This window comes from Protopterus annectens, chromosome 3.part0 (assembly GCF_019279795.1).
Source record: "Protopterus annectens isolate FY-2018-M chromosome 3.part0, PAN1.0, whole genome shotgun sequence".
Lineage (NCBI taxonomy): Eukaryota > Metazoa > Chordata > Ceratodontiformes > Protopteridae > Protopterus > Protopterus annectens.
The window spans coordinates 1992167455-1992183987 of record NC_056731.1 but is presented as its reverse complement, the minus strand read 5'-3'; positions in this window follow the sequence as shown (position 1 = coordinate 1992183987).

The following is a 16533-nucleotide window of genomic DNA, read 5'->3' as shown; positions in this document are numbered from 1 at the left end:
GGGACAAATTTCAAATATCCATGTTATAAACTTAGACAATTGCTGGAATAAAAGGTTTTGTGTTACCATGTACTTTCTGAAGAATATGAAGTCTGAAATTCAAATGTCTGTTATTTTTATTTAACATTTGTTAACCAAGAACGTCTGACTTGGAACAAAAGCCAATTTTTAGCAGAGCAGGGACAAACACTCCAGACACATGTCTTTGTAAGATGGGAGGACATGTAGACTCCACAGCCAAGAACCAAACCAGAGAACCTGTAGCTGTTAGGCAACAATGCTACCGGTACACCACTGCACTACTGACTTGGCAAGTTTAAACAAACATACAGAAACCACAGATTTTATGAGGAACAGAAGAAATATGAGGCAAAAATCTGCAAACTTTTTACAAATGGTGGTGGTAGGGAATTCAGGCCCTTGCCACCTGCACCCAAGGTACAGGGCTCAAGCCTGAGTATTCTCTACCCACCACCATGTGTTCTCTTCTGAATCAACCTTACCTGATACACACCACACCAGCTGGTTTCCTTCTCCATAGCCTGCAGTCCCTGAATAATCCACAGTCCTGGATTTACACACCTTAACTGGTTGTAGCAGCAGAATCACTGGCTAGTCCTTCTCCTTAGCCTGTCCACACAAACTAATGGCTGGTTTCCTGGTTCCATGAGAGTAGGCTGGGGTTTCCTGGCTCTGTGAAAGTAGGCTGCAGGCTCTAGCCTGCGGGTGATGCAGTCTGGTGTCCTTCTGTTCTGTGCAGCTGTCACTGCACAGACTTCTGGGTTGCAGGGCAGAAATGCCTTTCTCTCCCTATCCAGACTGCCTAACACAGCAGTTTGTAGTTCTATGAGTACCAGGAACTCCAAGCATGCATGTGTGAAGTTCTGGGACTCACAATTTTTTTTTATATTTAATTTTTTAATTTATTTTCTTCTTTCCTTCTTCAGGTGGGGGGAGGGGCTGCAGTCCTGCAGTCCTATAGCACGAGCCACCCTTGCTTACCAGTATATCACTTTGAATGTGGTAAGAATGGTTCAGGGTATGCACTTTCACGCTGGTGTCTGTTGGTCAGCATTGTTACATCCCTGTAGTGCCTGATATATTTGCAATTATGTGTGTATTCCCCCATAGCAGAATTGGGTTTGTGTTGTGTCAGTCTGCCTGTAGGTTAGACAGTATGTAGTGACATGCCTAACAGCTCAGTGTAGTTTCCCTGCCTGTAGTTTAGACAGTATGTAGTGACATGCCTAACAGCTCAGTGTAGTTTCCCCACTGTGATGTTATGTCCCGATATTTATCAGACGTACTGTTGCCTGGCCCCCATACATGTTGTGTATGTCTGACACATTAGTGGGATGATGGAAAGATTTATGTCAGTGAGTAGTGGGGAGTAATTTAGTTTTGGACTTGGACTATTCCAGTTACTATATTGTACAACATACAGGAGGGTGTTACTGCATCAACTGTGTCACCTTATCTACTCCAGTATTTGGGATATGTTCCCAGTTTCATGACTTTACACTCCCCTGGTCAGGCTTGGTCCAGATTTGTTGCAGTATTGAGTTCTGCGCATACCTCTTGACTGGCCAGATTGTTCCAGACTATCCAGGATTATTGCTGATATGTATGTTCTGTTACACAGAATCATTATTTTCATTTCTGTGGTAAATCACTATGATGATGTGAGGATTTCTGTCAGTAAATGATGACATACATTTTAGTTTCAGAACTCACATCCTTCTGAACAAGTATGCTGACATGAACCCTGTTACTGTAGCAACATTCTACATTTATAATGGCAGTATGTACATTATGTCCCTGTTCTTGGACCATTGTCCCCACATTTTGACAGCCTTTGTCCAGAATTATTGCACTAATAGGTGTAGCGGTATGGTGCTGCGTATGATTCCACTACATGTTATGGGCATGTATATATATATATATATATATATATATATATATATATATATATATATATATAGTTTCACTTCATATACTCGAAATGCTGAAATCTCGAATTTCAGCATTTTGAGTGCATGAAGCTAAAACTTCAGAATAGCGAAAGTGCATAAGTTCGAATGCGAATATGTCAAATCCGCATTTATGCAGTGATGCTACATTATGGGAAGTGTTTGCTTGGGATGTTTGTGTTCAGATTTACAGGTGAGTGAGTGTATGTGAGTGTTTTTGTAACTGATGTGTATGTGTGATGGGTGTGTGTGTGTGTGTGTGTGTGTGTGTGTGTGTGTGTGTGTGTGTGTGTGTGTGGGTGAGTGTGTGTGTGTGCGCACATGCGTGCGAGGGACTGTAGAAGGTGTGTGTTTGAGTTTTTGTTTTTTTATCTCTGTGCGATCTCAGATTTAGTATATATAAGTAGGGGGGTGTAGGGGTGGTGCAGGGAGGCTTGACCCCTTGCTTATGTCTAGTGTAGGTATGTGTATGTGTGGTGTTTTGTTGTGTTTATGTTTTTTGTGGTGTAGGTGTTGTGGTTTCTTTGTGGTGTAGTGTATGTATGTTCAGGATTGTGATTTCGGTTTTGTGGGGTTTTGAGTATATGAAGTGAAACTATATATATATATATATATATATATATATATATATATATATATATATATATATTTATATATATATATATTCCTTTTTTGATCTCTCTATATATATGTTTATATAACAATATATATGTATATATTCTATATATATATATTTGTTTTATATGTATAGCTCCATATATCTGATGTATATACTTTTTAATATTTATCTATCACCATGCTCATCAATATGTGTATATTTATATATACTAAACATGACTGATTCCACAGTGTTTGTTCCCTACTATTCTATACCTGTACTGAATGATATATTTGAAAAAGCATCATTCATTATACAGCTCAGATGGTGTAATGGTAAATTTCTCTGACTATGGTATACAGGGTCCTGGGTCCAAGACTTGGCAGGGCTGAATATTTTGTTGCTGGGCAGAACAGTGACTGATGGAGACAGGGTGATTATGGCAGTTTTAAGCAGTTGTAAGTGGGATTTCACACATTTGTGTGATGGTAAGTGATGCCAACACATGGTTAAACGGGAAATTGCTTAATCTGTGTAGACATCACTTAGCATCATGCAAACTCGCTTACTGCCACTTACTGCTGCTTATTGCAGCTTATTCCCACTTACCCCTGTGCTAATTTCTTTAAAAGAAAAGAAAAAAGGGGTGATAGGATAGTGGTGAAAAAGAGGGCACGCACAGGGAAAAACAATATGAAAGATAGCTAGGATGTGCAGAACGGGTGTAGGGAAGGTCCATAGCTGTCCATTTCTGATACAGCAACAGCTGTGCATTTTTACAGAATTTGGACGTGAATTTGGAGACTCAAACCCCTGAGAGAGGGGTGAGGACAACAGTAATGTGTTATTAAGCCAATTAGACCAGATTACATGTGTCCACATGTGCAAAATGGACAGCTATGTATAGGGAGACATTTTTTTGTGGGAACAGATTGCCCTTTTTTTAATAAGGTGAGAGTGGGATGTTGGGGAAGGATAGTAGGCATATTTGGGGAGGTAGGTTGTGTAGGAAGACAGACAAGACAGCAGGCAGGGGCGGTATATGAAACGTGGGGGGTAAACACCTTGGACAGGGAGGGTGGTTGGGAATTGAATGCCCATGATCCCACAAATGGATATAGTGGGACTGAGGTCCCCACCCATGGGTAGTCACCAGAGCACCTTCGCGGCCCCAAAGGTGGCTATGCTGGGGGCTGAGCAGGAGGGGCAGGCTGACTCTCAAGATGCTCCATATTGCCCTCAAGCTAATGTAGCTGATCTCCAAACTCCTTTCGAAGCTTGCTATGTACCAATCCACGGACCTGACTATGGGTGAGGTGTCCTGTCCACGCCCACTTCCAGGGGGGGTGGGACCCATACCCTGAGGTGTTTCCACCTGAAGGTGGTGCAGGACCAGCGGACAAAGAGGTCCAGGGTTGGGTCCAAAACGTGCTGAGACCCAGTGCCATGGCCAGTTGAAGCAGGACAGGCGGATCTGCTGGGATCAGCCTTTCCAGATGTGCTATGGTGTTGAGGTTTTACAACAGATGTTGGTTAGTCATGAACAACACATTCCAGGATTAGTTATAACAGCATGCATGGGGGTTCCCATTAACCCAAAACTACAGATTTGAAACAGTTGCATAGCAAACAGAACACATGCATATATGGAACCACAGTGGACATTATAACGGCATGCAGGTTACATTGATAGCAACAGGCCACCAATGATAGTATTTGAACAGGGAACATTAATAAACAAATATTTAAATATTTGTAGAACAATAGGACACATGTCCCAACAGTAGGTTTTGTGAAAAACATACCCGTTGATTTATGTCTTTAGATTATTGGTGCAGATAGGGTGGGAGAGATAGCGAGATGTCAGTTAACAACTGTATAGGTTTCAGTTGCTCCCAACTTTAATGATCTTTGCTCTAATCATTACTCTCCAGGTATTACCTCACTTTACATCGACCTATGACCTTGGGTTGGGCAGTGGTATGTTTGTACACAGTGTATAATTACAGCCTTCTTACAGCTCATTTATACTTTTTATTACCCGGCAGACCTGTGGAGGAAATTACTGTTAATGCTACCTGATTGTTTCTACCCATATTCACATGTGTTTATGTGCTACTGCCATACTCCACTTTGATTTCTATCAGCCACACTGGGTATTGGCAGCAGTGACCACTAGCTGTGACAGCGTGACACTTGAGGGACATTTCTTGGAGGAGACTGCTTGGTGTATATCCTTCCCTTGCTGTCATTTGCAGCTTTGGGCTTGGACAGTGGGTGTTGTACACAGTGTATAATTACAGCCTTCTTACAGCTCATTTATACATTTTCTTACCTGGCAGATCTGTGGAGGAGATTGCTGTTAACACTATCTGACTAGTTTCTACCATATTCACATAGTCAAGGTTACATAAGTGCCCTCATAGTGTGCGTGTGTGTGTGTGTGTGTGTGTGTGTGTGTGTGTGTGTGTGTGTGTGTGTGTGTGTGTGTGTGTGTGTGTGTGTGTGTGTGTGTGTGTGTGTGTGTGTGCTACTGCCATACTCCACCTTGATTTCTATCAGTCACCCTGGGTGTTGGCAGCAGTGACCACTAGCTGTGACAGCGTGACACTTAAGGGACATTTCTTGGAGGAGACTACTCAGTGTATGTACTTATCTTGCTGTCATTTGCAGCCTTGGGGTTGGACAGTGGATGTTGTATACAGTGTATAATTACAACCTTCTTACAGCTCATTTATACCTTTTCTTACCTGGTGGTCCGGTGGAAGAAATTTCTCTCAACAATACCTGACTGTTTCGACACATATTCACATATTCTTTGGTGAGATTATGCATACAGCTTAATGCCAGTCCTGGGATTCAAACCATGTCTGTTTGTGCAAAAAGGTATAACAAGGTTGCGTTTCATCACAATGAGCTATTGGGGAACTGCTGCTTTGTTCTTGACTGTTTTCTGTAATCTCTTGTTTGGACAATCTGCTTTGTAATTCTGGCATTCATGCATGGCAGATAGTTCTTATACTGTGTATTCATACCTTCCCATATTACAGTATGGAAAACAATGGTTAATACAACATTACTATTCAGGGATCAGATCTTGGTGCATGGAACATTTCTTATAGTTAATCTGTTTTACAACTGCACGGTCTTTGTCAGATGAGCTTCACTTACTGCTGTCAGAGCCATAGTTTCTGTGCAGAACCAGTACACATTCAGATTCATACTACCACATAGCAAAGTAAACACAACAGTCTGGGGTTTTGATTTTTATTGACAGGTACTGACACTTTTATTGATATATATCCTCTATGTCAGTATTACTCTGCTAATGTCTCATTTATTCAGTACAAACAATACACATTTCTAACTACTGGCAGCCTTTCTATTTATTTTCCCTGACTACTGCAAGCTAGATTTCTACTCGCTAGCCTTGCAACACAGACTTAGCAGCCTGCTGGCATGGGCATCCATGTTTGCAGCCCTCTCATCTGCAGCTCTACAGGAGATATAAAAACATTTATGCATGCCTATCCATCTCATACTTAGGCTGGACTTTGTTACACAATAATTGATACTGATACTGATACTTACACACTGCTGGGATATTCTGTGCCCAAGCATCTTGGATCCACTGGTCCAAGAGGTCCCTCTTCCTATGCTTCAGGTCAGCATAATGGTGCTGGACCTGCTCCCCAGTCAGAGAGATACCAGTAGCACTGGTGAGATCAAGTGTGAGACAGTCCCAGGCCTCCACTTTGTACTGGAGGCCCTGGTACTGGTCCTGCAGCAGTCTCCCTTCGTGGTATTTTACAAGTCCAACCATGACCCTGGACTACTGAATGCCGCAATGCTATGCTCAAATTTGCACACCTTCACCAATACCAGCCATAGTGCCTGCAGTGATCAGCTACAACTGATTAGGGTTGTATTCCCACCTGCAAGATTTAAATAGGGCTGCATTTCTGCCCTTTGCCATGATTGGATGATTTTTAATATGCTGAGCTAAGCTAAGCTACTGGCAAACCTGCTCAACTAGGGTAAGCATTGCTTAAAGGGGTAGAAGCTAAGCACTGCTTACCAGTGAGCAAATCCGCTTACCTCCGCTAATTCTTGCTTAGCATTTATGTAAGCAATGTTTACACCAGCAATGGATAGCTGAGCACAACTTAGCATTGTTCAACTTTCATTTTATGGACTATCAGGATTGTGGGGTTCATTCCTCATTAATGACATGTTATGATATGTATGTTAACCTTCCATAACATCCCCCTACATGCTTTCATTACATTACATTTTGTGTGACAATATTGTATGGGATATTTTTGTTTATATGGGGGTTTCACAACTTTATTAGACTGACACCTCACATTTGGACCTACCACACTACTCTGGTTGACAAATACATTTATTTACTACCTAATTATTAAAAAAAAAACTTAGTACTGCTTTCACATATAAAGGTGAAAATCCTTCATTGAGGATCAAACCATGAATGACTGCATAAAGAGCAGATGCTCTAATCACTACACTATCAAATGTTGCAAATTTTGGCTGTATATTTCTATTTAGCTCTGTGGGATGTGTAAGCTGGGCTGAGCATAGCTGTACAACATGCACACCTGCTCAGCTATGCTTAAACTTTATTGGGGATGGAAAAAAAATAAGCGTGTTTTATTTTTATTTACTTTAGGGGTATGCACATTGTTTTCTGCCTCTAAGGACTGGACATCTGGACAACTACATCATACATGGGGATATTATTTTACATGTTCCTCTCAGGAACATGCTTACTTATTTGGTATGCCAGCATGTACACTGGCATACCATTGTGGACATTATCTGTGCTGGACTATTGAGGAGGGCTGTGCTTCTGTATGTATTCTAATATATTGTGTCTGTGGACACTGTTATGTTGTGATAGTGTCTGCGGACACTATTAGCTGCTTTAGAATTGCCATATTCATTCTTTTTTCGTGGCCATGTAGTGTAGACAGCAGTGCACCTTCATGAATATGCAAGGCGCGCTGCTGTCCTATATGGCCACAAAATGGTCCAAGCAAGAATAACACTATTCTTGCACGGAGCTTACTGAATCCAGGGGGATATGTTTTAACAGTGGGAACTGACACATAAAAGGTTAACTTGCAAAACTTCAGAAAAAATAGTTGAAATTAAATAATTTTATAGCCACATAATAAAAGAGATGTCATCTTTCCAGTTTCAGTACAACAGGGGACTAATGTCTAGAACTACAACTTTTTGTATTGGCTTTAAATGTGGAGGAATGTAAATTATTTTACGACTTCCAACATTTGCCAAAAGATCTAAGGTCTATGTGTTTTCGCAGGTAGATGCTAAATGCTACCAGCTGCAGTGGGGATTTTCAGCTGGGATAGTCAGATGACAAGAAGTAATGTCATGCTGCAAGTATATCAGCAGTAATATTTGAAGTGCTAATTTAATAACTCTCAGAGAGAGATTGTACATTTTTTTATTTTGTCTTTGACCTGACAACATCAGCTGGAAAACCCACTCACCACATCTGTCTTGCCTTGCTATGAGTAAGTAAGTCTAGGGTACAGTAATTTCTCTTAGATACAGTTAGGAATATAGTGAAGTAGAGCTTAGATGTTTTCTTTATTTATTTGAGACTGTCCTGCAATGTTGTTTAAAATATTTCCTGTGATTTTGAACTCTGAAGTAACTGTGATTGTTTACTGAGTAGTTTGTTGTTCTTTTATTATTTATTATTAAATACAATTAAAACTGTAAGTTGTGGTTGGTCTGTCTAGACATATTTTAAGCTCTTAGAGCACTTGCATATTTATTTGGTGACACTGTGTGGGCCACTCCTAATAGCATTGCTCTTGATCAAACTCCCATTTAGATTAATAGTAACATTACACAGTAAGATTGGACACCCTTTGCTAAGGACCTGAAAGCAGCTGATAAGTAGTGGCTGGTGGCAGTGAAAACTACCTTATAGTCTTGGCAGAAGGGGGCATAGCTAGCAAACCTGTGCCAGCCTTTCCCATGTGTGTGTGTGTGTGTGTGTGTGTGTGTGTGTGTGTGTGTGTGTGTGTGTGTGTGTGTGTGTATAAATCAAATCTCAAAGTGTGTGTGTGTGTCAGCTACTTGGGCAATGACACAAAGCACTGGTTGGACAGAGGGGGTGCCGGAGGTCTTGGTTTGGCCAATCAGCTGAGATCTCATCACTATAGCTGTACCAGTGGGGAATCTTATTGGGGATCTGGAGAAAAATGGAGAAACCAGCCCCAGGCTGACTGTGGTCTTTATGTGATCATAAGTAAGAGAAATTACACTTTACTGTGTGTGCACTTGTCATTCTCCCAGTGTCAGTGTGTACATCACCTACTGTTGCCAGTGGTGAGGATTGAGGCTCCTTCATTACTGGGCCAGTGGTGGGGCATCACAAAGTGTTTGGATGACCTGTTCATTTTTGTGATTGTTGTCAGTTAGGTATTAGTATTATTAATACTTTTTTAAAAGATGACTTTTTTCTTTTTTGGCATACGCATTGTTTAAGTTCCTCTCTGAAAAAAAAATGTTTTTGCTGTTTGTCCACAACACATAATGATTTTTAAGTTACTCTGGTGTCGTATATTTATAAAGCCCTAACAATGACTCAAGAAAATTGTTTTCATTTAATGGCTCTAGTTAGTAATGTATTGACAGAGAGAAATGGCTATGCTCACTCAAGGGAAATGGCTGTTACATGTGTGTCTCCTAACAAGATCCCTGGTGAAGACTGTGGACCTCCTTGAGTATTAGGCATAATTGAAAGAGTAACCATTTGGTGAATAATACTGAGATGATGCATAGACATATGTGTCCAGTGGAACCTTCACTTGAACAAGCCATACATTTTTTTTCCTTCTTTTGGTCAGTGGTTCAGCAGGCCTGTAGAATGGCATGGATGTCTCATAGGTGTGATGAGCTACAGTTATAGTGCATATTTCGCATCACCCACTAGCTGCCCCTGTGGGAATTCACATCTTGCAAACTGTTTCAAGAATTCAGATGTGTGACATATTTGTGAGTTAATGGAAATGCACATTTTGTATTATATTTTGTTCGTGAAAGACTGCCTTACATTTAATAAATGTATACCATTTACTGTTGATATAACTCAGTCTCAGTCCACCATGTGGCACCCTTATCTCAATGTGTGTGCAGTGAATGCCCTCCAGTAACTCAGGGAAATGAAATATGGTGTATAAATTTTGCATTGTGTTACAGCTTTCCTATGCATTACATGGAAACAAATATATTGTGTTGTGTATATTATATGTGCATATATGTCCACATATTGTAGCACTGAATTGATATGTTGGAGTATTCTTAAAGCTGAGGCATGTGCATACCCGAGCTGTATCCCTTGTGTGGTGCAGAATGATCTATGTAGCAAAAGAAAATAATAGTATACAGATCTTAGTGTCACCTGACATATGTTCTCAGCAACTTACCCAATGCCTCATACTGGGTCAGATGTTCACAATTTGCAGTAGTGTATCAGTGTACACCTTTTAATTCATGAGCTTCTCAATGGTGTTCGATGTGTGACATCTGTTGGAGAAGCAGCAGCGCCTTGTACCAGAGCCTCATGCAGATATAGAATTATGTCAGTATTGTTTTAGTATTCCGCCTTATGCAAGGAGTAACTTATAAATAGGCTGATATTTTAAATGCTTCTGAATTGCTCCGGCATGTTTTTTTTTTTTCATTACCATCTAGCGTGGCTTATATTTGGCTCATTATCATGAAATATGACGATCTCCATTTTCAAGATGGTAGTGATTTTGTGGAAACTTGTTTTTTACTAATGCATTGTGCTTGTTTAGAATAATTGATAAATGTAATTAAGGTAATTAGTAATACAGATATAGAATAATTTACATTATTATCCTAGCAGCTTTCTAAATTTGTAATCTGTCCCTATTTTTGGACCTTTTCCCCCAATAATTTAGGCTTTGTCCAGATTCCTTGTGCTAAGAGGTTAAGAGGTATGATGTAAGTAAATGTTCAATCAGGAAATATTGAACAGTTAATATAAATTTTTTTGATGACTTAGAACATAATTTGTCATACAGTTGCAATATTTACATTGTTGATATTGCAAGTTAGGTTTAGAAGTACAATTTACTGCTGGAAGTATGTTACAGTACAGACTGTCAGCGTAATAATACATGTAAATTTGATAATGTTATATGAAATCAAGCCATCCTTTTAACATCTCTCTTTTTTAGATTTTGCACCACTTTTGATAATCAGTTTCTAAATCTTGCAATGATTTTAATGATTTCATTTTTTTTTTGCAAGGAGCTTTCCTCATTAAATAATTTGCTTCCCATATATGATTGCATGCATTTACTCATGTAATTTTTCATATATGCTTTTATTAACGCAAATGTATAAGGAAACATGTTGAACTAAACATACTCTTTTGTCCTAATTTCATTTTTTTCAGCTATGTTAATGATGATCACTGTGATTAATTAACTGAATTCAGTGTGTTTCTGAAATAATATCGGCATGCCCATGTTTGATGAAGTGAAGTGTATTGAAAATGTACTGTACTTAAAAATGAAGTTTTTTTAATTATTATATTAGATTGAAGTATAATTTAATTATATTAATCAATGATTTTATGTGTGCTTAAACTTTATAATGTATTTTATTACAATATATATTTTAACTCTTTGAGGTATGAAAGTCAGAACATGACTTACGTCAAACATTCATCATTAGCACTGGAGGGTATTGAGAGAGTCTCCATTAGTTCTGTATCATCAGATTTGATGGATAGTAACACTACTTATCAAGATATGAAATCCAATGATAAACATTCATTTTACACTTGAGATATTGCCAGAATAAATTGTAGATGTGCACACAAATTAATCACATCATTTTATACATACATACATGCAAATATTTATGGGCGATAATGCCCTTCTTGCTTGCCAATATACCCAAACAGTTGTTCCCATAATAAGTGTACAAGCTGTTTTTAAAATATCTTAACTAGTGCTTGCTATAATGTAATTTGGTAATTTATTCCATGCATCAGCTGCTCTCTCAGAAAACCAAGTAGTACACTTCTTATTCCTATAGAATCTGCAAGAGGGTAGTTATTATTAAGATATACAATTTGCACAAGTCATCTAAAGAAAAATGTGTTAGTAACAATATTATAAATTTTCATTAGTGTTACAATTGCAGTTAATGTGTTGGTATAATGATTAAGGTGTTTATCTCATGTGCACAAGGTACAATGTTTTATTCTCACCTTTGAGGGAAATTGAATAGGCTTAAAATGGTCTACAAGGGCAGTTAGCCTAGTACTTAGCTACCTATGAACCTATTTCCTTTACATTATTCATAACTTCTAATATAAAGTATATGCTGTTAAGAACATCATACTGAAATGAGAACATTTTCCATTATAGTTACTATGAAATAGTTTCACGGTAGTCATGCTTTACTAATAATGACTCCATTAGGAATAACTGTATTAGAACTTTTGTTATACTAGGAACACAGACAAAAATTACACATACTGAGATGTTAGTGTTCAATGTGAAATTATTAAGGAAATGTACAATTTAAAGACTTGGGATCGCCATCTCTGATGATGGCTACACCAGTGAAGTTCTCACTGGGAATTTTATTAGCAGACACCTCATCGCCAGACTATTCTATGACTGTGTACCTACCTGACAGTGAAACACTCATCAAAAAGGAGGAGTATGATGGTTTTGTATGGTATGAATTCCAGTTATTAATGCCTGATGCGTGATTTATTACAAAGTTCATTATGAAATATTTCAAGAAAGAACTCACTATCCCTTTAATCATAATGTATTAGAAAAAAAATACAGTTAATAAATGTCGTATATGTGGCTACATGGACCTCAACAATTATTCTTGTATATTAATGTCTAAATAGATTGCAAAATAGTTTCCTCAATGTAATTCTTTTTGTACATCTTTATCAGTCAAACCATGTCTATACAATATCCATACCATCATGACTCCATTTTTCCTGTCTACAGCTCTTGTCTTGAGAAGTTGTCTGTGCGTAGCATATGGGGAAGTCCTGTAAAACTAATTTTCTTTCAAGTCACTGTCCGTCTAATTTGAGGGGAGCTCTACTTACTGTATACTCCAAATGTAAGGAATATGCCGGGTGCTGAATGTAATCACTCTTATCATGGGAAGAACATTATTGGAAATATTGTAATGGCCTCAGCAATTCTGATGTCTGAATGTTCAGTATCTAAAGCAATGTTACCTATACTCTCCCTATTCAAACAAAATTTCACAAAAAGTGAACTTGCTTAAATGAATAAATGCTCTTACCTCTCTCAGAGCAATACCCAGTGATGCAACAACATCGTCCCATATTTCATACCCATTACGTTCTTTCTCTTTCTTACTGCTTATCCTTATGAGGTACGTCTTCCTTTGCTCATCCATAGTTTTCTCTTCATTCTCTCTTTCTCTCACAGTTTGCGCATATGAATTGTTCACTTCTTCCCTTATCTCTTCAACCTCTTGCTCTTGATTTCTGTCCTTAATTTCTCCCCACAAAGCTGCATTTTTGCTCTCTGGTTCATTCTGGTTACATACTTCTTTAAGAGAGACATCCCACAACCCTTCTAATTGAAGGGTTGTAATCACACACTGGCTGAGATTCACTGTGTCCTTCGAACAATCTTTTCTGAAATAACCACTCAGAATCCTACAAAGGTTTGGCCACCTTTACTTTCTCATCCTCCTTCAGCTCACCCTTCTCATCCGCTTTCACTGACTTCTTCACACCTGCAACTCTATTCTCTGTTGCCAACATCTTTCTCCCAGGCTCTGCTGCCTTTACAAAAGCCTCTCTCATCTCTCATTCTATACTATCATTGCTAATTTTTTCTCTAACACACACCATTGCCATACTCCTTCCTGGTTCTTGGAGCCACCTACATGCCCAGACTGGAAGCAGGAAGTGTAACCACAACAAAAGCTCCATATGTGAAAAGAGTAGGAGAAGTTCCCTGATGCCCCGCCCAGATTTCCTCTACTAGCATAAAGACCACCTGGGTCTTCCCTGAAAAGAGGCTGTTAGCCTAGTGGGACTATCCCAGTCAACAAAGGAAAAAAAATTAAATCTTTGCAGTCAATTTAAAGAGATCAAGTTTTGTCTATTTGCTATTTTAAAATTATGACAACTGTTATCTAAGATATATCTATCTATCTATATATATATATATATATATATATATATATATATATATATATATATATAATAATCACTGATGATGCCCAAGTTGTTGGATGGGTGAAAGCACTAAGTGAAACTGATATTTTGTTTGTATACTGTTTGTGGGTTTTGTCTAATAAAGCCTTTGATTGTCGTGGAGCTGGCTTGGTCTATATCTTATTAGTTCAATTTACTATTTTTGACTCTGGGCAGTTTTGAGAACATGCTCAGCCAGGTGGCACACAGTGCAAACATGCGCACTTAAGCTTAAAAGAGCTTAGAATTGAGGAGCCCCCCCCCCCCCGTTGCCAGTCACATCCTGTGTAAACATCAACATGGTGTAAGACCCTACATGAAGGGGATAGCTGGACACGATTACTCCTTTCTGCTATTCAGTAACCCCATCTCATTTGCATACTTATCCATGCTGACAGCCTAGAAACTACATGCTTCATAGCCCCATCACCTTAGCGACAGCAGCAATGCACCATTGTAAGGACTCCATGCAAGGTGCTATAATACATTTCTGTCACATACTATAAACTTAATTTTTTTCCTTTTTTTTTCTATTAAGCTTGTTTGCTCACTGAGGCACATAGTGCAAACATGCTGAGATTATAAAAAAAATGATTAATTTAACTTATTCCCTTTAATATTTCTGACATACAGACTAATAGTTTTGCTCATATGTGTATGCGGTCTTACATTTTCATGTATTTATGTCCACATTTCTACACTTTTACACCCCCTTTTGTCTGTCTAGAGTTCTGTATGTGGAATTTTTTTGCATACACTGTGGACACTGACACAAGGTTTGTACAGATGCCTTTCTGCATGTTGGATCACTCTACTTGCCTCATTTGCATGAGATTCAATGGCTTATGAAGCCATCTGCATTACATGGAAGTTTCTATATTTGTGAGCACGTACGCACCCCTAAGCAGCGCTTACTGAATCTAAAAATGTTCATGCCTGTGTAAGCACCACTGTGCACTGCCTATATGAAAAAAATTGTGTAGGCTTTATTGAATTCCCCCCAAAGTATTTGAAATCGAATATATTTGCATATACATATATATATATATATATATATATATATATATATATATATATATATATTTATATATAAACTTTTCATCCTATATAACGTTTAAAGGATTTTATTTTAACACCATTTGCCTTTTTTTCAGGATAGGTTTAATACTAACATCCACTCATATTCACTTAGCTCTAAGTTGTTATTTATATCCCCCCTCATTCTTATAAATAACATTAATAAACCTACACCTAAACTCATGTTCTATACTTTTCTCTTCCATATGCTTAGCAAGTGCATTAGTGCTAACCTTAGATCTTACATCTGATTTATGTTCTATAATCTGATCTTTAAGTCTCCATGTAGATTTGCCCACATAAAATGCATTACACTTCACACAGGTTACAAGGTAGACTATATTAGGGTTTAGGAGGGTGGCCTAATGGTTAAGGTGTTTGCTTTGCAAACCCTAAGGTGCAGCGTTTGAGTCTCACAAGAGATAATTGACTAGGCTTAAAATAGCTCACAGGCACAGTTAGCTTAGTACTAACCTATAAACAAGTTGCAGCTAACCTAATGAAAAGCTTTTCTTTAGTTATAGGATGTGTACATTCATTATTTTTTATTTTACAATAAACACAGTTCAAACATGAAAAAATATGCACTCTCTGAATTAGTTTGCTTGTTGGTTGTCTGATGTCTTTGTAACGTAAACTTTTTTTTAGATTTGTGCTATTTCTATGTGCAAAACTTGGTTTTCCACCTATGATTTGTTTTATTTCTGGTGCTGTAGTATATTCCAGTTCTTAGCGATAATACTCTTTTTCATCATTGATGCATCTGTTGTAGCTTGTTATATAATGCAATTGCTCATTCTTCCCACTATTTCTTGTGAGGTATTATTCATTTCTGAAAACATGGCTTTCCTCTTCCCTGTCTCCCATCCATTGTACTCATTTTTGCAGTTTCTAATAGCCTTTCATTATAACCTCTTTCTTTACAGTCACCCATCATAGTGTTCATCTGTGCTTCACATTTATTATCATCAGTGTTTAGATGACTAGAATGTATAAAATGACTTTTAATTATATCTCAAAAAACATGGTTAGCATGCATACTATCCCTATGTGTGTATCTATCTGCTCATATTTCCTTCCTAAAAATGGATACATTGATATCATCAGTCATTCTTTCCAATTTATCGTCTAAAAAATGAATCTCATTAGTTGAGTAATGTGATATAAATTTAAGAAAGGTCATACTATTGTTCAGATAGTCAACAAATGATGATAATTCAGACACAGCACCATAAAACGATGTTGTCAATAAAATGTTTACAAAACATAATTCTCTCTCTCTCTGTATATATATATATATATATATATATATATATATATATATATATATATATATATATATATTTCGGTGGACATTTATAAACATTTTGTTTGTCCCAGTGACCTACTACAATGTTGGCATAAGTGTTGGCTATGGGTACCCCTTCTTTTTGATGGAATATGGATGGCACAGTGGTGCAGCGGTAGTGTTGTCACCTCACAGCAAGAGGTTCTCCAGTTTGATTCATGGCTGGAGTGCCTTCTGTGTGGAGTCTCCAAGTCCTCCCTGTGTTCATGTGGGATTTCTCCAGTTACTC